This window comes from Oncorhynchus clarkii, chromosome 16 (genome assembly GCF_045791955.1).
Source record: "Oncorhynchus clarkii lewisi isolate Uvic-CL-2024 chromosome 16, UVic_Ocla_1.0, whole genome shotgun sequence".
In the NCBI taxonomy this organism is placed as follows: domain Eukaryota; kingdom Metazoa; phylum Chordata; class Actinopteri; order Salmoniformes; family Salmonidae; genus Oncorhynchus; species Oncorhynchus clarkii.
In genome coordinates, this window is record NC_092162.1 from 5,914,593 (window position 1) to 5,941,189 (window position 26,597).

At 41.7% G+C, this 26,597-nt stretch overlaps 1 protein-coding gene across 1 annotated transcript in view; it reads right to left on the bottom strand.

The window, feature by feature from the left end:
• Positions 1–5,194, bottom strand: part of LOC139367894 (mitochondrial calcium uptake 1) — a 136,308-nt gene extending 131,114 nt beyond the window's left edge. The window contains exon 1 of the mRNA XM_071106264.1: positions 5,093–5,194. The gene's annotated coding sequence lies outside the window, so the exon portion shown is untranslated. The remainder of the gene's footprint in view (positions 1–5,092) is intronic.
• Between the last annotated feature and the right edge of the window lie 21,403 nt (positions 5,195–26,597).

Genomic DNA, 26,597 nt, shown 5'->3' on the forward strand with positions numbered 1-26,597 from the left:
AACTGTTTCTGAAATACAACCACAGAGTACAGTAATTACACTAGTTTCTCCTTCAACATAATAGTAACCAAAACTGTTTCTGAAATACAACCACAGAGTACAGTAATTACACTAGTCTCTCCTTCAACATAATAGTAACCAAAACTGTTTCTGAAATACAACCACAGAGTACAGTAATTACACTAGTTTCTTCTTCAACATAATAGTAACCAAAACTGTTTCTGAAATACAACCACACACAGTACAGTAATTACACTAGTTTCTTCTTCAACATAATAGTAACCAAAACTGTTTCTGAAATACAACCACAGAGTACAGTAATTACACTAGTTTCTTCTTCAACATGATAGTAACCAAAACTGTTTCTGAAATACAACCACACACAGTACAGTAATTACACTAGTTTCTTCTTCAACATAATAGTAACCAAAACTGTTTCTGAAATACAACCACAGAGTACAGTAATTACACTAGTTTCTCCTTCAACATAATAGTAACCAAAACTGTTTCTGAAATACAACCACAGAGTACAGTAATTACACTAGTTTCTTCTTCAACATAATAGTAACCAAAACTGTTTCTGAAATACAACCACAGAGTACAGTAATTACACTAGTTTCTTCTTCAACATAATAGTAACCAAAACTGTTTCTGAAATACAACCACACACAGTACAGTAATTACACTAGTTTCTTCTTCAACATAGTAACCAAAACTGTTTCTGAAATACAACCACACAGAGTACAGTAATTACACTAGTTTCTTCTTCAACATAATAGTAACCAAAACTGTTTCTGAAATACAACCACACACAGTACAGTAATTACACTAGTTTCTTCTTCAACATAGTAACCAAAACTGTTTCTGAAATACAACCACACAGAGTACAGTAATTACACTAGTTTCTTCTTCAACATAATAGTAACCAAAACTGTTTCTGAAATACAACCACACACAGTACAGTAATTACACTAGTTTCTTCTTCAACATAATAGTACCCAAAACTGTTTCTGAAATACAACCACACACAGTACAGTAATTACACTAGTTTCTTCTTCAACATAATAGTAACCAAAACTGTTTCTGAAATACAACCACACACAGTACAGTAATTACACTAGTTTCTTCTTCAACATAATAGTAACCAAAACTGTTTCTGAAATACAACCACACACAGTACAGTAATTACACTAGTTTCTTCTTCAACATAATAGTAACCAAAACTGTTTCTGAAATACAACCACACACAGTACAGTAATTACACTAGTTTCTTCTTCAACATAATAGTAACCAAAACTGTTTCTGAAATACAACCACACAGAGTACAGTAATTACACTAGTTTCTTCTTCAACATAATAGTAACCAAAACTGTTTCTGAAATACAACCACAGAGTACAGTAATTACACTAGTTTCTTCTTCAACATAATAGTAACCAAAACTGTTTCTGAAATACAACCACACACAGTACAGTAATTACACTAGTTTCTTCTTCAACATAATAGTAACCAAAACTGTTTCTGAAATACAACCACAGAGTACAGTAATTACACTAGTTTCTCCTTCAAAATAATAGTAACCAAAACTGTTTCTGAAATACAACCACAGAGTACAGTAATTACACTAGTTTCTCCTTCAACATAATAGTAACCAAAACTGTTTCTGAAATACAACCACAGAGTACAGTAATTACACTAGTTTCTTCTTCAACATAATAGTAACCAAAACTGTTTCTGAAATACAACCACAGAGTACAGTAATTACACTAGTTTCTCCTTCAACATAATAGTAACCAAAACTGTTTCTGAAATACAACCACACACAGTACAGTAATTACACTAGTTTCTTCTTCAACATAATAGTAACCAAAACTGTTTCTGAAATACAACCACAGAGTACAGTAATTACACTAGTTTCTTCTTCAACATAATAGTACCCAAAACTGTTTCTGAAATACAACCACAGAGTACAGTAATTACACTAGTTTCTCCTTCAACATAATAGTAACCAAAACTGTTTCTGAAATACAACCACAGAGTACAGTAATTACACTAGTTTCTTCTTCAACATAATAGTACCCAAAACTGTTTCTGAAATACAACCACAGAGTACAGTAATTACACTAGTTTCTCCTTCAACATAATAGTAACCAAAACTGTTTCTGAAATACAACCACAGAGTACAGTAATTACACTAGTTTCTTCTTCAACATAATAGTAACCAAAACTGTTTCTGAAATACAACCACAGAGTACAGTAATTACACTAGTTTCTCCTTCAACATAATAGTAACCAAAACTGTTTCTGAAATACAACCACAGAGTACAGTAATTACACTAGTTTCTTCTTCAACATAATAGTAACCAAAACTGTTTCTGAAATACAACCACAGAGTACAGTAATTACACTAGTTTCTTCTTCAACATAATAGTAACCAAAACTGTTTCTGAAATACAACCACAGAGTACAGTAATTACACTAGTTTCTTCTTCAACATAATAGTAACCAAAACTGTTTCTGAATAAATAAATTAAAATTAAAATTAAAACTAAATAATAAACTACTAGTTATCCTTTACAGATATCTGGCTGTTCTGTACTGCGACCTAACTTCCTCTCTTTCACTTTTACAAGGTTATTTTAGTTTCCAAGGACAGCTAAAATCATGGAGACAGCAGGGATCTGATTCCCGTGAGGTTTCCATTCTGTGTTTCCACTACCAGTCTGCCATAATAAACAGCCTTCAGCACCTTCAGGAAGTATTCACAGCCACGTTACAGCCCGAATTTAAAATGTATATTTTGTGTCACTGATCTAAACAAAAATACCACATTATGTCAAAGTGGAATTGTGTTTGTATTACTGAACAGAAATATAAATGCAACATGCAAAGTGTTGGTGCCACATTTCATGAGCTGAAATAAAAGAGCCCAGAAATGTTCCATATAAACAAAATGCTTATTTCTCAGAAATTGTGCAAATTTTTTGTTTTGTTTACATCCCTGTTAGTGGGCATTTCTCATTTGCCAAGATAATCCATCCTGCTGACAGGTGTGGCATATCAAGAAGCTGATTAAACAGCATGATCTTTACACATGTGCACCTTGTGCTGGGGACAAAGGACTGCTCTAAAATGTGCCGTTTTGTCACAACACATTGCCGCAGACGTCTCAAGTAGAGGGTGTGTGCAGGTGGCATGCTGACTGCAGGAATATCCAACAGAGCTGTTGCCAGATCATTTAATATGTTCATTTCTCTACCATAAGCCGCCTCAAACTCTGTTTTAGAGAATTTGGCAGTACATCCAACCGGGCTCACAACCGCAGACCAGGTGTAACCAAGCCAGCCCAGCACCTCCACAGCCGGCTTCTTCACCTGCGGGATCGTCTGAGGAGAGGGAGGAGGGCTGCTGAGGAGTATTTCTGTCTGCAATAAAGCCCTCCCAGGCCCTCCCATTGCTGAACCACTAAAAAACGAAAAGCTGAAATGTCTTCAGTTAATAAGTATTCAACCCTTTTGTTATGACAAACCTAAATAAGTTCAAGAGTAAAAATGTACTTAACAAATCACATAATATTTGTTACATGGACTCATCCTGTGTTAAATAATAGATAATATATAATTATTGAATGACTAGCCCATCTCTGTAACCCGCAAAACAAAGTTATCTTTGTGGTCCCTCAATCGAGTATTGAATTTCAAGCACAGATTCAACCAAAGACCAGTGAGGTCTTGCAATGCCTCACAAAGCAAGTCACCTATTGGTAGAACCCCCCCCCCCCCCCCCCCCAAAAAAAAAACATGCAGAATATCCCTAAGTATGGTGAAGTTATTAATTAGGCTGTGGATGGTGTGTCAATACACATGCGTCCTTCTTAACTCAGTTGCCGGAGAGGAAGGAAACCACTCACAGACTTCACCATGAGGCCAATGATGACTTTAAAACAGTTAGAGTTTAATGGCTGTGATAAGAGAAAACTGAGAATGGATCAACAACCTTGTAGTTACTCCACAATACTAATGTAAAATGACAGAGTGAAAAGACAGAAGCCTGTACAGAACAAAAAATATTGCAAAACATGCATGCTGTTTGCAACAAGGCACTTAAGTAATACTGCAAGAAATGCGGCTAAGAAATTACCTTTTTGTCCTGAATACAAAGCATCAAACATCACTGAGTACCACTATATATTTTCAAGCCTTTTCGGGGGATAAAAAAAGAACGGAATAGAGCTAAGCACATGCCAAGTCCTGGAGGAAAACCTTTCCAGCAGACACTGGAAGATGAATTCACCTTTCAGCAGAACAATAACCTAAAACACAAGGGCCTAGTTACAAGTATGACTTAAAAATCATCTTGAAAAATCTACAGCAAGACTTGAAAATATCTTTCTTGCGATGATCAACCACCAACTTGACAGAGCTTGAAGAATTCTAATAATAATAATAATAATCAAATATTGTACAATGCAAGGCTGACAGCTAATCGCTGCCAAAGGTGCTTCTAACAGCTATTGTGTCAGGGGGTGAAAACTTGTCTAATCAAGATATATTAGTGTTTTATTCATTATTCTTTTTTTTTTATAAAATTGTTAGATTTTTTGGGGGACCAAAAATGACAACTACATCAAATGTTATTTTTTTTATGTAAAAAAAAAAAAAAATCTAAATGTTAGTGTTTACAAATCAACTAGGGATTATATAACTAAACCATGAAACCTCCTACGTATAATTGTTTGTTAAAAACAACAACAAAATGCAGACACCCCCTGGACTGTGTTGTCAAGCTAGGCGCTATCTTTCTAGTGGCTAAAGCTAAATCCAACCAATACTTAGCTAGATAATGTGCATCGTCTCTGACAACACAGCAACATTCATTCATTATTGCATGCAGTCTAAACACAGTTCACTTGTAACTTCTGCCTGATAATATTGAAACAACGAACGAAGAGGCCAAGTCAACCTCTAGTAGTCCGGGAGGCTAGCTAGCTACAGTAGGTAGCCTTTTAAGTAGATAGAAATTACCTATAAAACTGCAATCGGCTAACTCAATATCACATAAATACTGGCTAAAGACTGTTATTTCGCTACTTACTTGAGTTTCAAGACGACTACGACAGGTCTTGAATAGTTAGAAATATCTAGCTACGACGTCTCTCCCGATGCATGTATTCCCTTTATGCAGTCTGACGTGCTCCTTCTGCGACACTAGTTATCACAGCCACAAAGTCATAAACCCCGCCTATTTCTAACATGTATCTTCTTAACATTTTATTTTATTTTAACCTAACCTTAACCACACTGCTAACCTTATGCCTAACGTTAAATTAACATCAAAAAGCGATTTTTTTTCTATTTTTAGTTTTCATTAACTTTTACGATAAGCCAATTCTGGCTTTGTGGCTGTGGTAACTAGTGGAAACGTCCCAGCACACGTCACTACGGAGTTTGGAGGGCGGGACAAATATCCACCAAGCTCCACCCATTGCGGTTCGGGCCTCACATGTAAACATTCACCGGATGTGTGCTCCGTAGAAAGTAGACGTTTATTCCATGTTTATTTGTATATATTTGTCTCTTTATGTGGCCATTTTTACAGTAAAAGGGGTCATGATTGGGATGTGACTGAGCCCAGTCCAATGGAGCCACCAAGGGTATAAGTATTTACCAAATGGCACACTATTCCCTAAATGGTATACTACTTCTGTCCAGAGCTCAATGGGCCCTGGTCAATATTAGTGCACTATATAAGAGAATAGGGTGCCATTTGGGATGAACGTTATGCCCCAGTATTTGGTATTATTTGAGGATTTTTTTAGGATCCCCCAGTAACTACTCAGGGCTCCCAAGTGGCGCAGCGGTCTAAGGCACTGCATCTCAGTGCTAGAGGCATCTCACAGACCCTGGTTCAATTCAAGGCTGTATCACAAACAGCTGTGATTGGGAGTCCCATAGGGCGGTGCACAATTGGCCCAGCGTCATATGGGCTGGGGTAGGCCATCAATGTAACTAAGAATTTGTTCTTAACTGACTTGCCTAGTTAAATAAATTAATAAAACAGGGATCCTTATATGGGGCTTACTAACAAGAAGACATGTAGTAGCGCCACCAACATCCCAACCCCACCTGTCTCTCTCTCTCTCTGTATAAATATATCTTCCTCTCAGTTCAATTCAAGGGGCTTTATTGGCAAGGGAAACATATGTTTAAATTGTGACATGGATAAACACAAGTGAAATGAACCATGAAGATTGACAGTAAACATTACACTCACAGAAGAATAAAGACATTTCAATATATTATGTCCATAAACAGTGTTGTAATGATGTGAATATAGTTAAAGTACAAAAGGGAAAATAAATAAACATAAATATGGGTTGTATTTACAATGGTGTTTGTTCTTCACTGGTTGCCCTTTTCTTATGGCAACAGGTCACAAATCTTGCTGCTGTGATGGCACACTGTGGTATTTCACCCAAAAGATATGGGAGTTTATCAAAATTGGATGTGTTTACAAATTCTTTGTGGATCTGTGTAATATGAGGGAAATATGTGTCTCTAATATAGTCATACATTTGACAGGAGGTTAGGAAGTGCAGCTCAGTTTCCACCTCATTCTGTGGTGATCGTGCACAGAGCCTGTCTTCTCTTGAGAGCCAGGTCTGTCTCAATAGCAAGGCTATGCTCACTGAGTCTGTACATAGTCAAAGCTTTCCTGGGTCAGTCACAGTGGTCAGGTATTCTACCAATTTGTACTCTCTGTTTAGGGCCAAATAGCATTCTACTTTGCTCAGTTTTTTTGTAAATTCTTTCCAATATGTCAAGTAATTATCTTTTTGTTTTCTCATGATTTGGTTGGGTCTAATTGTGTTGCTGTCCTGGGGCTCTGTGGGGTCTGTATGTGTTTGTGAACAGAGCCTCAGGACCAGCTTGCTTAGGGGACTCTTCTCCAGGTTAATCTCTCTGTAGGTGATGGCTTTGTTATGGAAGGTTTGGGAATCGCTTCCTTTTAGGTGGTTGAAGAATTGAATTTCTCTTCACTGAATTTTGATAATTAGCGGGAATCGGCCTAATTCTGCTCTGCGTGCATTTATTTTGTGTTTTACGTTGTAAACAGAAGATGTTTTTTGCAGAATTCTGCATGCAGTATCAATTTGGTGTTTGTCCCATTTTGTGAATTCTTAGTTGGCGAGCGGACCACAGACCTCACAACCATAACGGGCAATGGGTTCTATAACTGACTCAAGTATTTTTGCCAGATCCTAATTGGTATGTCAAATTTTATGTTCCTTTTGATGGCATAGAAGCCCCTTCTTGCCTTGTCTCTCAGATCATTAACAGCCCATTTTAACCTCACACTTGTTGTTTTAATGTCGTATGTTTTTCACCCAACATCAATTCCATCAATTTGTATAGCAGACCCTCATGCCACACAACGAATCAAAAATACTCTTGCAAAGAGGTTTTTTGTTTGCCAGTTAGGGTGTGTAGGGTGAATACGAGGTCTGTTGTACGGTAATTTAGTAAAAAGACAATTTGACATTTGCTCAGTACATTGTTTTCATTGAGGAAATGTACAAGTCTGCTGGTAAAAATAATTTAGAGGATTTTCCCAAGGTTGCTGTTGACCCATATCCCATGGTAGTTAATGGGGTCAAATTTGTCTCCACTTTTGGGGATTGGGGTCTCTCTCTCTCAGTGATGACTGTTGCGCGAGTGTTTGTGTCTCTCTCTCTCTCTGTCTGTCTCTCTCTTTCTCTCTCTCTCAGTGATGAGTTGCGCGAGTGTTTGTGTTTCGTTGTGTGTTTGCCTGCGTCTTCTGTAGTGTAATCGCCTTGACTGTCACATTGCCATGACAGCGCTCTTACATTTATCTAACTGTCGCTTTCAGACAAACACACTTTTCAGACGTGACTGCTATCTTCTTCTTCTACACACAATCATCCAGGAAATAGAGCAGGAAAGACTGGAGGCAGTCGTATCTCTGTGTTTGTGTGTCGGGCTCTATTGGTCACATTGGTCACACACGCTTAATCACGTAACCGTTTGGTAAACCTGTAGATTTTAAACATGTTTGTCTACTATATATGGATTTAGAGAACTACAGAAATAAAAAGGTGTGTTCGTAAAGTATAAACATCTAAATGACATGTATGATACATGATAAACATACATAATGACTACTTCGTTTTTTGCTAATTGATTTAAAGGTTCCCAGAATGCTTCATGAGATTGTGGGAGCATTGTGAGGACATCACAAAAGACATATGCCCGGAACACAAAAACTTTCAAGTTGCGAAGCTTCTTTTTAGGGGGATGCATGAAACATTCACCTGATGTTACTAGAATGTTCTTAGAACACATTTAATCTGTTCTTTAAAAGTTCCTAGAATGCTTCATTAGGTTGTGGGAAATGTCTGGTGAGAACATCACAAAATATATGTTCCCAAAACACAAAAAAAACTTTCCGATTGTGCGGATGATTCTACAATTCTGCATTTAAAAAAAAAAATGTTGGGCTGATCTTAAGAGTTTTTTTGTACCTAATGTTTCTGCTATCGTTTCCTATGACTGAAAAGAGCTTCTGGACATCAGACAACCGATGAATATTTCTACTTCAACAGAGTAGGACATACTGCTCACCCCAGACCAGGCCCTAATCCCAGAGACTCGGAAAAGGAAGATATGACGTAAGAGAGGCTGACGTGTGGGCACCATGACAAAACTACTATTAGTCAGCCACGAACAAGACCCCCAGAACTGTCACGGGACTCATCTGAAAGTAACCCAGTACAGGTTTTTAAAAAATGAATGGAAGCACGGAGGTCGTTTTGTGCCAACAAAAAAAGGAATTCAATACTATGTGTCCAAAAAACGAAAATATTTCCTGAGTTTTCTTATATCTCCTATTGACATTATATCCCCTTGACATGGTTATTGTTTGGATCCCCACCAACTATTTTCCACCTTATTTATGTTAGAAATATTGTTTCAATGTCCATTCTCTTGATGTTAAAATACTGCAGTCTCTGTTTTGGCACTCAGACGTTCCATTCTCCATACTGCAAAGGGCCACAGAGAGAAAGTTTACGACCGGTAGTTAAAATGATCAAACTGGCCCAATTTCCCCCCCCCCCCCATCCTCTCTGGGGGGGGGGGGGGGCTGCTGTCTTTGATCCTCACCCAGGAGGGAAGGTCATGGCAGTACTATCACCACCACAGGCCTTTTTGGGTTGGAGGGTTTGTATTTTGTCCTGTAGTTCATTCATTCATTCAATGTAATTGGAGAATCCAGTGGGTTCTGCTAGTCTTTAATAGCTGATTCTTAGTAAAAGTTTTATGAATTATAATGTATATGTTTTTGCTCTAGGTTTTTTGTTAAATCACTTGAAATGAAATAATATGTGTTACAATACAACAGGTGTAGTAGACCTCACAGTGAAATGCTGAATACAACAGGTGTAGTAGACCTTACAGTGAAATGCTGAATACAACAGGTGTAGTAGACCTTACAGTGAAATGCTGAATACAACAGGTGTAGTAGACCTTACAGTGAAATGCTGAATACAACAGGTGTAGTAGACCTTACAGTGAAATGCTGAATACAACAGGTGTAGTAGACCTTACAGTGAAATGCTGAATACAACAGGTGTAGTAGACCTTACAGTGAAATGCTGAATACAACAGGTGTAGTAGACCTTACAGTGAAATGCTGAATACAACAGGTGTAGTAGACCTTACAGTGAAATGCTGAATACAACAGGTGTAGTAGACCTTACAGTGAAATGCTGAATACAACAGGTGTAGTAGACCTTACTGTGAAATGCTGAATACAACAGGTGTAGTAGACCTTACTGTGAAATGCTGAATACAACAGGTGTAGTAGACCTTACTGTGAAATGCTGAATACAACAGGTGTAGTAGACCTCACAGTGAAATGCTGAATACAACAGGTGTAGTAGACCTTACAGTGAAATACTGAATACAACAGGTGTAGTAGACCTCACAGTGAAATGCTGAATACAACAGGTGTAGTAGACCTTACAGTGAAATGCTGAATACAACAGGTGTAGGTAGACCTTACAGTGAAATGCTGAATACAACAGGTGTAGTAGACCTTACAGTGAAATGCTGAATACAACAGGTGTAGTAGACCTTACAGTGAAATGCTGAATACAACAGGTGTAGTAGACCTTACAGTGAAATGCTGAATACAACAGGTGTAGTAGACCTTACAGTGAAATGATGAATACAACAGGTGTAGTAGACCTTACAGTGAAATGCTGAATACAACAGGTGTAGTAGACCTTACAGTGAAATGCTGAATACAACAGGTGTAGGTAGACCTTACAGTGAAATGCTGAATACAACAGGTGTAGTAGACCTTACAGTGAAATGCTGAATACAACAGGTGTAGTAGACCTTACAGTGAAATGCTGAATACAACAGGTGTAGTAGACCTTACAGTGAAATGATGAATACAACAGGTGTAGTAGACCTTACAGTGAAATGCTGAATACAACAGGTGTGGTAGACCTCACAGTGAAATGCTGAATACAACAGGTGTAGTAGACCTCACAGTGAAATGCTGAATACAACAGGTGTAGTAGACCTCACAGTGAAATGCTGAATACAACAGGTGTGATAGACCTTACTGTGAAATGCTTAATACAACAGGTGTAGTAGACCTTACAGTGAAATGCTGAATACAACAGGTGTAGTAGACCTCACAGTGAAATGCTGAATACAACAGGTGTAGTAGACCTTACAGTGAAATGCTGAATACAACAGGTGTAGTAGACCTTACAGTGAAATGCTGAATACAACAGGTGTAGTAGACCTTACAGTGAAATGCTGAATACAACAGGTGTAGTAGACCTTACTGTGAAATGCTGAATACAACAGGTGTGGTAGACCTTACTGTGAAATGCTTACTTACATGCCCTTAACCAACAATGCAGTTTTAAGAAAATAGAGTTATATTTAAGTCTGAATAGGGAGATAGTTAACCCAACCATGGAGACAACGACCGGTCGATGGTAGCTAGGTCGCCTTTTATCATGGCAAGTCTGAAAAGGGAGATAGTTAACCCAACCATGGAGACAGGAAGGACGGGGATAGAAGGTTAATTCCTATTTCACAACTTTCACTCCCTATTCCTCTATCACTCCCTATTCCTCTGTCTGTTTGTCTGTCTGCCTGCCTCTCTTCCCCCTTAGTCCAACAACTGTGACAGGAAGGACAGGCATAGCAGGTTAGGTAAGGCCATTACAGTACTGGTATGTTCTGGCACTTTCCATGTGCGGCTCCAGGGAGGGGCTCATCGGAGCCGAGGCACCCTCAAAAATAGCAGTGTTATGGGAATTGACCTATGCAGACAGGGATCTTGGTTTACCTATGTTGTCTAATAAGACCATTTAAAACTTCTAGGATCAGTTACTGGCTTGTAATGTCTGTGCGTGTGCGCGCGTGTCAGCCATGATCTGAGTAGCTAACTCACGTGAGGCATTTAGGTATAGAGGCTGTGTCCCAAACCACACCCTAATTGTAACGATTTTCTTTCTGGGAAGGAGATGAGGACCAAAATGCAGCGTGGTTATTGTTAAGCATCTTTAATAAAGACGAAAACACTATACAAATACAAAATAAGAAACCGTGGCAAACTGGAAACAGTCCTAACTGGTGCAGAGAACACAGAGACAGGAAACAATCACCCACAAGATACCTAAAGAATATGGCTGCCTAAATATGGTTCCCAATCAGAGACAACGATAAACACCTGCCTCTGATTGAGAACCACTCCAGGCAGCCATAGACTTACCTAGAACACTCAACTGAACACAACCCCATAGACTACAAAACCCCTAGACAAAACAAGACACATAAATCACCCATGTCACACCCTGGCCTAACCAACATAATAAAGAGAAGACTAAGGCCAGGGCGTGACACTAATCCCTACTGTACTGTATTCCCCACAGGCCCTGGTCAAACGTAGTGCTGCCTTCAGGAAGTACTCATACACAGGAAGTACTCATACAAAGAAAGTACTCATACACAGGAAGTACTCATACACAGGAAGTACTCATACACAGAAAGTACTCATACACAGAAAGTACTCATACACAGGAAGTACTCATACACAGGAAGTACTCATACACAGAAAGTACTCATACACAGAAAGTACTTATACACAGAAAGTACTCATACACAGAAAGTACTCATACACAGGAAGTACTCATACACAGAAAGTACTCATACACAGAAAGTACTCATACACAGAAAGTACTCAAACACAGAAAGTACTCATTCACCTTGACTTTTTACACGTTTTGTCGTATTAAAGCCTGAATTCAAAATTGATTAAATTCATTTTTCTTACCCATCTACACACAATACCCCATAACGACAGTGAAAATATGTTTTTAGAAATGTTTGCTAATTAAAAAAATAAAAAATGAAATGCAGAAAAATGTCATTGACACACTAAGTATTCACACCCCTGAGTCAATACTTTGTAGAAGCACCTTTGGCAGTGATTACAGCTGAGTCTTTCTGGGTGAGTCTCTAAGAGCTTTCCACACCTGGATTGTGCAACATTTGCCCATTATTCTTTTCAAAATTCTTCAAGCTCTGCCAGATTGGTTGAAGGTCATTGTCAGACAACCATTTTCAGGCCATAGATTTCTTAAAGTAGATTAAAGTCAAAACTAACTCCTCCACTCAGGAACATTCACTGTCTTCTTGGTAAGCAACTGTAGTGTAGATTTGGTCTTGTGTTTTAGGTTAATTTCCTGCTGAAAGGTGAATTCACCACCCAGTGTTTGGTGGAAAGCAGACTGAACCAGATTTTCCTCTAGGATTTTGCCTGTGCGTAGTTCCATTCCATTAATTTTTTTATCCTGAAAAACTCCCCAGCCCTTAATGATTACAAGCATACCCATAACACACCATTATGCTGTCCATAATATAGACTGTCCTGAAGCTGTCCATAATGTAGACTGTCCTGATGCTGTCCATAATGTAGACTGTCCTGATGCTGTCCATAATATAGACTGTCCTGATGCTGTCCATAATGTAGACTGGCCTTCTGCTCTCCATAATGTAGACTGTCCTGATGCTGTCCATAATGTAGACTAACCTGATGCTCTCCATAATGTAGACTGTCCTGATGCTGTCCATAATGTAGACTGTTCTGATGCTCTCCATAATGTAGACTGTCCTGATGCTGTCCATAATGTAGACTAACCTGATGCTCTCCATAATGTAGACTGTCCTGATGCTGTCCATAATGTAGACTAACCTGATGCTCTCCATAATGTAGACTGTCCTGATGCTGTCCATAATGTAGACTGTTCTGATGCTGTCCATAATGTAGACTGTCCTGATGCTGTCCATAATGTAGACTGTCCTGATGCTGTCCATAATGTAGACTGTCCTGATGCTGTCCATAATGTAGACTAACCTTTATATCCAACGGAGCTGTTTGAATACATTTTTATTTGGACGGTTAATAGAATGTTTTACAACATGTCTCTGTCTTGTTGTTGTTGTTGTTGTTGTTGTATACGTGTTACTATGCTGTAAACGACGTCTTTGGAGAGCCTTTAATGCATGAATCAAACACGTCAAACCTGAACTGCTTCATGGGATATAAACTAACACTGAGTCTGCGTCCTATTCTCTACATATTGTGTTTTATTATTTTATTTAACCTCTATTTAAACTAGGCAAGTCAGTTAAAGAACAAATTCTTATTTACAATGACGGCCTACCCCCGGCCCAAACCCGGACGACGCTGGGCCAATTGAGCGCCGCCCTGTGGGACTCCCAATCACGGCCGGATGTGATACAGCCTGGAATCAAACCAGGTTATGTAGTGACGCCTCAAGCACTGAGATGCAGTGCCTTTAGACCGCTGCACTATGTTGGCCTTCTATGGGCCCTTATCAAAAGTAGTGCACTACATAGGGAATAGGGTGCCATTCCCCATAGGGCTCCGGTCTAAAGTAGTGCACTACATAGGGAATAGAGTGCCATTCCCCATAGGGCCCTGGTCTAAAGTAGTGCACTACATAGGGAATAGGGTGCCATTCCCCATAGGGCCCTGGTCTACAGTAGTGCACTACATAGGGAATAGGGTGCCATTCCCCATAGGGCCCTGGTCTAAAGTAGTGCACTACATAGGGAATAGGGTGCCATTCCCCATAGGGCCCTGGTCTAAAGTAGTGCACTACATAGGGAATAGGGTGCCATTCCCCATAGGGCCCTGGTCTAAAGTAGTGCACTACATAGGGAATAGGGTGCCATTCCCCATAGGGCCCTGGTCTAAAGTAGTGCACTACATAGGGAATAGGGTGCCATCGGGGATGCAGACTAACACTGTAATAAAAGGATCAGGTAAACACCTTCACAGGACCAGTGAAGGGGTAAACAGGTTTCACGTTACAGATGTCATAGTGTGTGTGTGTGTGGTGTGTGTGTGTGTGTGTGTCTTATATTCGTCATTACCTCTGTACAGGTTTGGATCACATTACCACAATAAAAGTGTGCAACTGTACACTCCCAATTCTGACTGTCCAACCCTGAAGAAATGTTTAGTGTGGGCTAAGTAGTGTGTGTGTGTGTGTGTCTGTGACCAGCCCTGGGAGTGGCCTCATTCATCAGGTACTGATAGACGTTTCTACGACACGTTTCTCCTCTCTCTCTGTGTACTGTGAACTCCCCTCTCTCTGTGTACTGTGAACTCCTCTCTCTCTGTGTACTGTGAACTCCCCTCTCTCTGTGTACTGTGAACTCCCCACTCTCTGTGTACTGTGAACTCCCCTCTCCCTGTGAACTCCCCTCTCTCTGTGTACTGTGAACTCCCCTCTCTCTGTGTACTGTGAACTCCCCTCTCTCTGTGTACTGTGGACTCCTCTCTCTCTGTGTACTGTGAACTCCTCTCTCTCTGTGTACTGTGAACTCCCCTCTCTCTGTGTACTACCCTCTCTCTGTGTACTGTGAACTCCCCTCTCCCTGTGAACTCCCCTCTCTCTGTGTACTGTGAACTCCTCTCTCTCTGTGTACTGTGGACTCCTCTCTCTCTGTGTACTGTGAATTCCTCTCTCTCTGTGTACTGTGAACTCCTCTCTCTCTGTGTACTGTGAACTCCCCTCTCTCTGTGTACTACCCTCTCTCTGTGTACTGTGAACTCCTCTCTCTCTGTGTACTGTGAACTCCTCTCTCTCTGTGTACTGTGAACTCCCCTCTCTTCGCATTATCCAGAGCTGACATTGGGCCTCTGGCTGTTGAAACAGGGTACTAGAGAGTAGAGAGATCTGAGACCTCCCTATGAATTGTCTCTCTGTCCCATGTCTCTCTCTCAGCCATAGAGATACACCATGTCTCATGTCTCTCTCTCAGTCATAGAGATACACCATGTCCCATGTCTCTCTCTCGGCCATAAAGATACACCATGTCTCTCTCTCAGCCATAGAGATGCACCATGTCCCATGTCTCTCTCTCAGCCATAGAGATACACCATGTCCCATGTCGCTCTCTCAGTCATAGAGATACACCATGTCCCGTGTCTATTGACACAGCATTTGTTGCAGAGCTGGTATTTGTTAGGAACACAGCAATATGCAGTCAAGTAACCCACGGCAACAACAAAAGTGCTTCAAGAGTTGTCTAACACACACACGCATGCACACACACACACACACACACACACACACACACACACACACACACACACACACACACACACACACACACACACACACACACACACACACACACACACACACACACACACACACACACACACACACACACACACACAGTTCCCTGGTTGTTATGGAATTAATTTCATAGATTCTTTACTCAGCGAACAGGCGAGAGTCCAAATCTTCAAGGCTGTCTTCTAATAGGCTGGAAGAGGTCATGGGACCTGAATGAACAAATAGTGAACAACTGTTATTCACTCCCTTCCCCCACACATCACATAGTTATAAACAGACCTGAGTTCAAATACTATTCACTCCCTTCCCCCACACATCACATAGTTATAAACAGACCTGGGTTCAAATACTATTCACTCCCTTCCCCCACACATCACATAGTTATAAACAGACCTGGGTTCAAATACGAAATAATTTCAAATACTATAGCTGGGCTTGATTAAGCTTGCCTGATGCAATGGAACCAATAGAATAGCTGCAAAACTTAAAACCCCGCTTATCTGGCACTAGCAGAAAAACTCACTCAGCTGGTTGATAGATGGTATTAGGCATTAGTGTGTTTACACTAAGGCTGTGTTTGTAAATTCACTCTGGAGTGTCAAAGTGCGCTTTAGGGCCGTTTTGTAAATTCGGAGCATCATCAGATTGTCTGTTTGTAAATTCAGAGCGTTTCGCCCGAGGTGCTTTCATGTACGCTCTGCCGGAGGAGTAGGGTTCATCCGGAGCGCGCAACGCCAGTCAAGCACCCAAGCTAACTGGCTAAACGTTGTCTAGCTTGCTACTGTAGCTACTTCCAGACAAAAATGAGAGAACACCTCACTCTGACCGTTCAACTCGCCCTAGCTGAGTTGGTCAGGCTTTTTTCATGTCATCTCAAGGGTTAATGACTGTAACGGTGTTACTGGCAACCAGTTAATTCAGTTTTTAGGTGATGTTTACTGACATATCCGCGTGCTAAACCGTTCGAAAATTCATAAATTATTCTGGTACTCTTAAACTTGAGTGCTCTGAACTTGGAGTAGATTGCCAGAGTGAATTTACGAATGCACCCTATGGTTCCCATGGTTACTCTATGGTTGTCTTATTAAGGTTCCCATGGTTATTCTATGGTTGTCTTATTAAGGTTCCCATGGTTACTCTATGGTTGGCTCATTGAGGTTCCCATGGTTACTCTATGGTTGTCTTATTAAGGTTCCCATGGTTACTCTATGGTTGTCTTATTAAGGTTCTGTTTAGGTCATCTGACTGCTGCTCTACCATTAGCGCAGGCTTGGCTCATATGGATTCACTTCAGGAGCACGAACTAGAGCTGTTTTCAAGGAATGAGTTTAAGGTTCTGCCTCGAAGAAAAGAGGTTGTGTTCCCCTGCTCAGACATTGCATGCGGTTAGCTGATACGTAAAATACCTGTCCAGGCGTTGTAAGATCTGACATGCGTCAGCAACGTCTGAACATAGGAACACGACCAGAATCTTCACAGTCTCTGTTCAATGTACTATTTAGGTGTTCTGACATCAACACTCACTCCCAGGGGACCCAGGCGAAGCCCGCTGCACATTGGGCTTCACTCCAGGGACTAACACCAGGCTACAGAGGCCTTGGAGCTGGCAACCAGGCAGCATGGTCCCTGTCTCAGACTCACTCCCAGCCCCAGCCTAAAAACACATTTGCATTTAAATTGCATCACCAGACGGTATGGTGCACCGCACTAGGCGAGGGACCCTGCTTCCCAAGTCGGACCCTATTCCCTATATAGAGCACTACTTTCGACCAGAGCCCTAAGTAAGGATTAGGGTGCCGTTTGGAACAAAGCCTGGGGGACAGGGAGGTCGCAGAGGTGAGTAACCACAACAGATACCAGTTATCAACTGATACCAGCTATCAACAGATACCAGCTATCAACAGATACCAGCTATCAACTGATACCAGCTATCAATAGATACCAGCTATCAACTGACACCAGCTATCAACAGATACCAGCTATCAACTGATACCAGCTATCAACAGATACCAGCTATCAACTGATACCAGCTATCAACAGATACCAGCTATCAACAGATACCAGCTATCAACTGATACCAGCTATCAACAGATACCAGCTATCAACAGATACCAGCTATCAACTGATACCAGCTATCAACAGATACCAGCTATCAACTGATACCAGCTATCAACAGATACCAGCTATCAACAGATACCAGCTATCAACTGATACCAGCTATCCACTGATACCAGCTATCCACAGATACCAGCTATCAACAGATACCAGCTATCAACTGATACCAGCTATCAACAGATACCAGCTATCAACTGATACCAGCTATCAACAGATACCAGCTATCAACAGATACCAGCTATAAACTGATACCAGCTATCCACTGATACCAGCTATCAACAGATACCAGCTATCAACAGATACCAGCTATCAACAGATACCAGCTATCAACTGATACCAGCTATCAACTGATACCAGCTATCCACTGATACCAGCTATCAACAGATACCAGCTATCAACAGATACCAGCTATCAACAGATACCAGCTATCAACTGATACCAGCTATCCACTGATACCAGCTATCAATAGATACCAGCTATCAACTGATACCAGCTATCCACTGATACCAGCTATCAACTGATACCAGCTATCAACTGATACCAGCTATCAACAGATACCAGCTATCAACTGATACCAGCTATCCACTGATACCAGCTATCAATAGATACCAGCTATCAACTGATACCAGCTATCCACTGATACCAGCTATCAACTGATACCAGCTATCAACTGATACCAGCTATCCACTGATACCAGCTATCAACTGATACCAGCTATCAACAGATACCAGCTATCAACAGATACCAGCTATCAACTGATACCAGCTATCAACTGATACCAGCTATCCACTGATACCAGCTATCAACAGATACCAGCTATCAACAGATACCAGCTATCAACAGATACCAGCTATCCACTGATACCAGCTATCCACTGATACCAGCTATCAACAGATACCAGCTATCAACAGATACCAGCTATCAACTGATACTAGCTATCCACTGATACCAGCTATCCACTGATACCAGCTATCAACAGATACCAGCTATCAACAGATACCAGCTATCAACAGATACCAGCTATCAACTGATACCAGCTATCCACTGATACCAGCTATCAACTGATACCAGCTATCCACTGATACCAGCTATCAACAGATACCAGCTATCAACAGATACCAGCTATCAACATATACCAGCTATCAACTGATACCAGCTATCCACTGATACCAGCTATCAACAGATACCAGCTATCCACTGATACCAGCTATCAACAGATACCAGCTATCAACTGATACCAGCTATCAACTGATACCAGCTATCAACTGATACCAGCTATCAACTGATACCAGCTATCCACTGATACCAGCTATCCACTGATACCAGCTATAAACAGATACCAGCTATCAACAGATACCAGCTATCAACTGATACCAGCTATCCACTGATACCAGCTATCAACTGATACCAGCTATCCACTGATACAAGCTATCAACAGATACCAGCTATCAACTGATACCAGCTATCAACAGATACCAGCTATCAACTGATACCAGCTATCAACAGATACCAGCTATCAACTGATACCAGCTATCCACTGATACCAGCTATCAACAGATACCAGCTATCAACAGATACCAGCTATCAACTGATACCAGCTATCAACAGATACCAGCTATCAATAGATACCAGCTATCAACTGATACCAGCTATCCACTGATACCAGCTATCAACTGATACCAGCTATCAACTGATACCAGCTATCAACAGATACCAGCTATCAACTGATACCAGCTATCCACTGATACCAGCTATCAATAGATACCAGCTATCAACAGATACCAGCTATCAACAGATACCAGCTATCAACTGATACCAGCTATCCACTGATACCAGCTATCAACAGATACCAGCTATCAACAGATACCAGCTATCAACTGATACTAGCTATCCACTGATACCAGCTATCCACTGATACCAGCTATCAACAGATACCAGCTATCAACAGATACCAGCTATCAACAGATACCAGCTATCAACTGATACCAGCTATCCACTGATACCAGCTATCAACAGATACCAGCTATCCACTGATACCAGCTATCAACAGATACCAGCTATCAACTGATACCAGCTATCAACTGATACCAGCTATCAACAGATACCAGCTATCAACTGATACCAGCTATCCACTGATACCAGCTATCAACAGATACCAGCTATCCACTGATACCAGCTATCAACAGATACCAGCTATCAACTGATACCAGCTATCAACTGATACCAGCTATCAACAGATACCAGCTATCAACTGATACCAGCTATCCACTGATACCAGCTATCCACTGATACCAGCTATCAACAGATACCAGCTATCAACAGATACCAGCTATCAACTGATACCAGCTATCCACTGATACCAGCTATCAACTGATACCAGCTATCCACTGATACCAGCTATCAACTGATACCAGCTATCCACTGATACCAGCTATCCACTGATACCAGCTATCAACAGATACCAGCTATCAACAGATACCAGCTATCAACTGATACCAGCTATCCACTGATACCAGCTATCAACAGATACCAGCTATCAACAGATACCAGCTATCAACTGATACCAGCTATCAACAGATACCAGCTATCAACTGATACCAGCTATCAACAGATACCAGCTATCAACAGATACCAGCTATCAACTGATACCAGCTATCCACTGATACCAGCTATCAACAGATACCAGCTATCAACAGATACCAGCTATCAACTGATACCAGCTATCAACTGATACCAGCTATCCACTGATACCAGCTATCAACAGATACCAGCTATCAACAGATACCAGCTATCAACAGATACCAGCTATCAACTGATACCAGCTATCCACTGATACCAGCTATCAATAGATACCAGCTATCAACTGATACCAGCTATCCACTGATACCAGCTATCAACTGATACCAGCTATCAACTGATACCAGCTATCAACAGATACCAGCTATCAACAGATACCAGCTATCAACTGATACCAGCTATCCACTGATACCAGCTATCAATAGATACCAGCTATCAACTGATACCAGCTATCCACTGATACCAGCTATCAACAGATACCAGCTATCAACAGATACCAGCTATCAACTGATACCAGCTATCAACTGATACCAGCTATCCACTGATACCAGCTATCAACAGATACCAGCTATCAACAGATACCAGCTATCAACAGATACCAGCTATCAACTGATACCAGCTATCCACTGATACCAGCTATCAACAGATACCAGCTATCAACAGATACCAGCTATCAACTGATACCAGCTATCAACTGATACCAGCTATCCACTGATACCAGCTATCAACAGATACCAGCTATCAACAGATACCAGCTATCAACAGATACCAGCTATCAACTGATACCAGCTATCCACTGATACCAGCTATCCACTGATACCAGCTATCAACAGATACCAGCTATCAACAGATACCAGCTATCAAAAGATACCAGCTATCAACTGATACCAGCTATCCACTGATACCAGCTATCAACTGATACCAGCTATCCACTGATACCAGCTATCAACAGATACCAGCTATCAACAGATACCAGCTATCAACTGATACCAGCTATCCACTGATACCAGCTATCCACTGATACCAGCTATCAACAGATACCAGCTATCAACAGATACCAGCTATCAACTGATACCAGCTATCCACTGATACCAGCTATCAACTGATACCAGCTATCCACTGATACCAGCTATCCACTGATACCAGCTATCCACTGATACCAGCTATCCACTGATACCAGCTATCAACTGTATTTTTAAAGATCCTTTTCTGATACTTAAGAAACTATTCCTTCCTTACTTCCTTCCTACTTACCTACAGTCCTTCCTTCCTACCTACCTACCTAGTATTTCCTTCCTCCCTACCCCTCTACAGTCCTTCCTTCCTTCCTTCCTACAGTCCTTCCTTCCTTCCAACCTACCTACCTACCTACCTTTCTTCCTTCCTTCCTTCCTACCTACCTACCTACCTACCTACCTACCTACCTACCTACCTACCTACCTACCCACCCACCCACCCACCCACCCACCTACCTACCTACCTACCTACCTACCTACCTACCTATCTATCTACCTACCTACCTACCTACCTACCTACCTACCTACCTACCTACCCACCTACCTACCTACCTACCCACCTACCTACCTACCTATCTACTTACAGTCCTTCCTTCCTTCCTACCTTCCATCCTTCCTTCCTACCTACAGTCCTTCATTCCTTCCTACCTACCTACCTAACCCCCTACAGTCCTCACTTTCATCTTACCTACCTACCTTCCTTCCTTTCTTCCTTCCTACCAACCTAGTCCTTACTTCCTTCTTACCATCCTACCTACCTACTGTCCTTCCTACCTTCCCTAAAGTAATCAGAGATCTGGATTGGTGAATGAAATAGGATGGTAACCTTGGTAACCTTGCTTAAACCTATCCAATCACTTATGGACATGTACTAGGAAGAAGTAAAAGAACAAACATGGCGAAAGTCATTCCACACCCTCTTTTGTAATCAAGCAACGAACTTTGGAATCTAGCGTTTTATTGTATCAAATCAAGGGTTGGCATTCTGAACGCGCATTCTAAAATGGAATCCTACACACTCGCAGTCAACAACATAGCTCAGGCAGTAGGAAGCTCTCTCATCCATTTATATGCAGATGATACAGTCATATACTCAGCTGGCCTCTCCCAGGATTTTGTGTTAAACGCTCTATAACAAAGCTTTCTTAGTGTCCATCAATCTTTCTCTGCCCTTAACCTTGAACACCTCCGAAACAAAGGTCATGTGGTTTGGTAAGAAGAATGCCTCTCTCCCCACCGGTGTGATTACTACCTCTGAGGGTTTAGAGCTTGAGGTCGTCACCTCATACAAGTACTTGGGAGTATGGCTAGACGATACACTGTCCTTCTCTCAGCACATATCAAAGCTGCAGGCTAAAGTTATATCTGGACTTGGTTTCCTCTATCGTAATCACTCCTCTTTCACCCCAGCTGCCAAAATAACCCTGATTCAGATGACCATCCTACCCATGCTAGATTATAGAGACGTAATTTATAGATCGTAAGGTAAGGGTGCTCTCGAGCGACTAGATGTTCTTTACCATTCGGCCATCAGATTTGCCACCAATGCTCCTTATAGGACACATCACTGCACTCTAAACTCCTCTGTAAACTGGTCATCTCTGTATACCCGTCGCAAGACCCACTGGTTGATGCTTATTTATAAAACCCTTAGGCCTCACTCCCCCCTATCTGAGATATCTACTGCACCCGTCATCATTCACATACAACACCTGTTCTGCCAGTCACATTCAGGTCCCCAAATCACACACATCCCTGGGTCTCTCCTCTTTTCAGTTCGCTGCAGCTAGCGACTGGAACGAGCTGAAACAAACACTCAAACTGGACAGTTTTATCTCTTCATTCAAAGAGTCAATCATGGACACTCTTACTGACAGTTGTGGCTGCTTTGTGTGATGTATTGTTGTCTCTACCTTCTTGCCCTTTGTGCTGTTGTCTGTGTCCAATAATGTTTGTACCCTGTTTTGTGCTGTTACCATGTTGTGCTGCTGCCATGTTGTGTTGCTACCATGTTGTTGTCATGCTGTGTTGTTACCATGCTGTGTTGTCATGTGTTGCTGCCATGCTATGCTGTTGTCTTAGGTCTCTCCTTTTGTGGTGTTGTATTGTCTATCTTGTCATGATGTGTGTTATGTCCTATATTTTGATTTAATTTATTTTTAATCCCAGCCCCCGCAGGAGGCCTTTTGGTAGGCCGTCATTGTAAATAAGAATGTGTTCTTAACTGACTTGCCTAGCTAAATAAAGGTTCATAAAAAATAAAATTAAAAAATAAAAACGGAACCCTACACGCTGGCATTCTAAACGGAACCCTACACACTGGCATTCTAAACGGAACCCTACACGCTGGCATTCTAAACGGAACCCTACACACTGGCATTCTAAACGGAACCCTACACACTGGCATTCTAAACGGAACCCTACACGCTGGCATTCTAAACGGAACCCTACACGCTGGCATTCTAAACGGAACCCTACACGCTGGCATTCTAAACGGAACCCTACACGCTGGCATTCTAAACGGAACTCTACACGCTGGCATTCTAAACGGAACCCTACACGCTGGCATTCTAAACGGAATCCTACACGCTGGCATTCTAAACGGAACCCTACACGCTGGCATTCTAAACGGAACCCTACACGCTGGCATTCTAAACGGAACCCTACACGCTGGCATTCTAAACGGAACCCTACACACTGGCTTTCTAAACGGAACCCTACACACTGGCATTCTAAACGGAACCCTACACGCTGGCATTCTAAACGGAACCCTACACGCTGGCATTCTAAACGGAACCCTACACCCTGGCATTCTAAACGGAACCCTACACACTGGCATTCTAAACGGAACCCTACACGCTGGCATTCTAAACGGAACCCTACACGCTGGCATTCTAAACGGAACCCTACACGCTGGCATTCTAAACAGAACCCTACACACTGGCATTCTAAACGGAACCCTACACGCTGACATTCTAAACGGAACCCTACGCGCTGGCATTCTAAACGGAACCCTACACACTGGCATTCTAAACGGAACCCTACACACTGGCATTCTATACGGAACCCTACACACTGGCTTTCTAAACGGAACCCTACACACTGGCATTCTAAACGGAACCCTACACGCTGGCATTCTAAACGGAACCCTACACGCTGGCATTCTAAACGGAACCCTACACCCTGGCATTCTAAACGGAACCCTACACGCTGGCATTCTAAACGGAACCCTACACGCTGGCATTCTAAACGGAACCCTACACGCTGGCATTCTAAACGGAACCCTACACGCTGGCATTCTAAACGGAACCCTACACACTGGCATTCTAAACGGAACCCTACACGCTGGCATTCTAAACGGAACCCTACACACTGGCATTCTAAACGGAACCCTACACACTGGCATTCTAAACGGAACCCTACACACTGGCATTCTATACGGAACCCTACACACTGGCTTTCTAAACGGAACCCTACACACTGGCATTCTAAACGGAACCCTACACGCTGGCATTCTAAACGGAACCCTACACGCTGGCATTCTAAACGGAACCCTACACACTGGCATTCTAAACGGAACCCTACGTGCTGGCATTCTAAACGGAACCCTACACGCTGGCATTCTAAACGGAACCCTACACACTGGCACTCTAAATGGAACCATACACACTATGGACCCTGGTCAAAGTAGTCCACATTACAGGAGATAAGGTTCCATTCCTCACAGAGCTTCGTCCTCCTAAACAGGCGCGGCTCTGTGAATGTAGCTGTGTTGACAATATAATGACATTATATTCCATTAAGGATGTCCTTCGTCAGGCATCGCCTGCAGTGGTCAAATGGCACCTACTTCCCAAAGTGCATTACTTTTTACCAGGGCCCTTAGTGGTCAAAAGTAGGTCACTATAGGTCTCCTCACCAATTTTGTACAAGAAAAATAAGGAAAAAAACGTGCATATTGTTTTGGAGTTACTGTGTGAACAATCCATATTCATAAAGCACAGTGTCATCCATCTGACAAAGAGGAGATACTCAGGCGTTTGTATGGAAAATATACATCAATTCAATTAGATATCGATCCATCAAATCAAATCAAATTGTATTGGTCGCATACACATCATTTATTCATCAGACGTTTTTGCGGCTATAGCAAAATTATTGTGTTCCTAGCTCCAACAGTGCAGTAGTATCTAACTAAATGCTTGTGTTCCTAGCTCCAACAGTGCAGTAGTATCTAACTAAATGCTTGTGTTCCTAGCTCCAACAGTACAGTAGTATCTAACTAAATGCTTGTGTTCCTAGCTCCAACAGTGCAGTAGTATCTAACTAAATGCTTGTGTTCCCAGCTCCAACAGTGCAGTAGTATCTAACTAAATGATTGTGTTCCTAGCTCTGGAGAGCCATGTGGTTGCAGGCGGTGCAGTTGTCGTACCAGGCGGTGATGTAGCCCGACAGGATGCTCTCAATGGTGCATCTGTAAAAGGTTTGTGAGGGTCTTCAGCCACATGAGGTGGAAGACACACGTTGCACCTTCTTCACCACCCTGTACGTGTGGGTGGACCATTTCAGATTGTCAGTGATGTGTACACCTGGGAACTTTAAACTTTTCCCCTTCTCCACTGCGGTCCCATCCAGCACTGTTTTGTGACAGATAGGAGAGAGAGGAGAGTGATAGGGCAGAAAGCGAGAGAGGAAATGGGGAGAGAGAGAAAGAGGAGATGGGGGAGAGAGGGGGAGAGAAAGAGGAGATGGGGAGAGAGAGGAGATGGGGAGAGAGAAGATGGGGAGAGAGAGAGGAGATGGGGGGAGAGAGAGAGAGGAGATAGAGAGAGATTGAAGAGCTAAAAATACATCAAATCTCTGTCCCAAATGGCACCATATTCCCTACATTATGCACTTCGACCAGATCCAATAGTAGTGCACTATATAGGGAATAGGGTGCCATTTGGGAGACAAGCAGTAACAACCTAATGGAATAGATAGATGGCTTAGCTAGGTGATTGATGTATTGTAATGGGTGAATTCAGAAAAAGAGGTGAACTTTTTTCTCATTTCCGTCTTTTGTAACCTCTTTCGACATGACATTTCTGAAAATGGGTGGTTGGTAGGGGTGCATGGGTGGACGTCGAACAGGAACTAGCAACCCAAAGGTTGCGTATTTGAATTT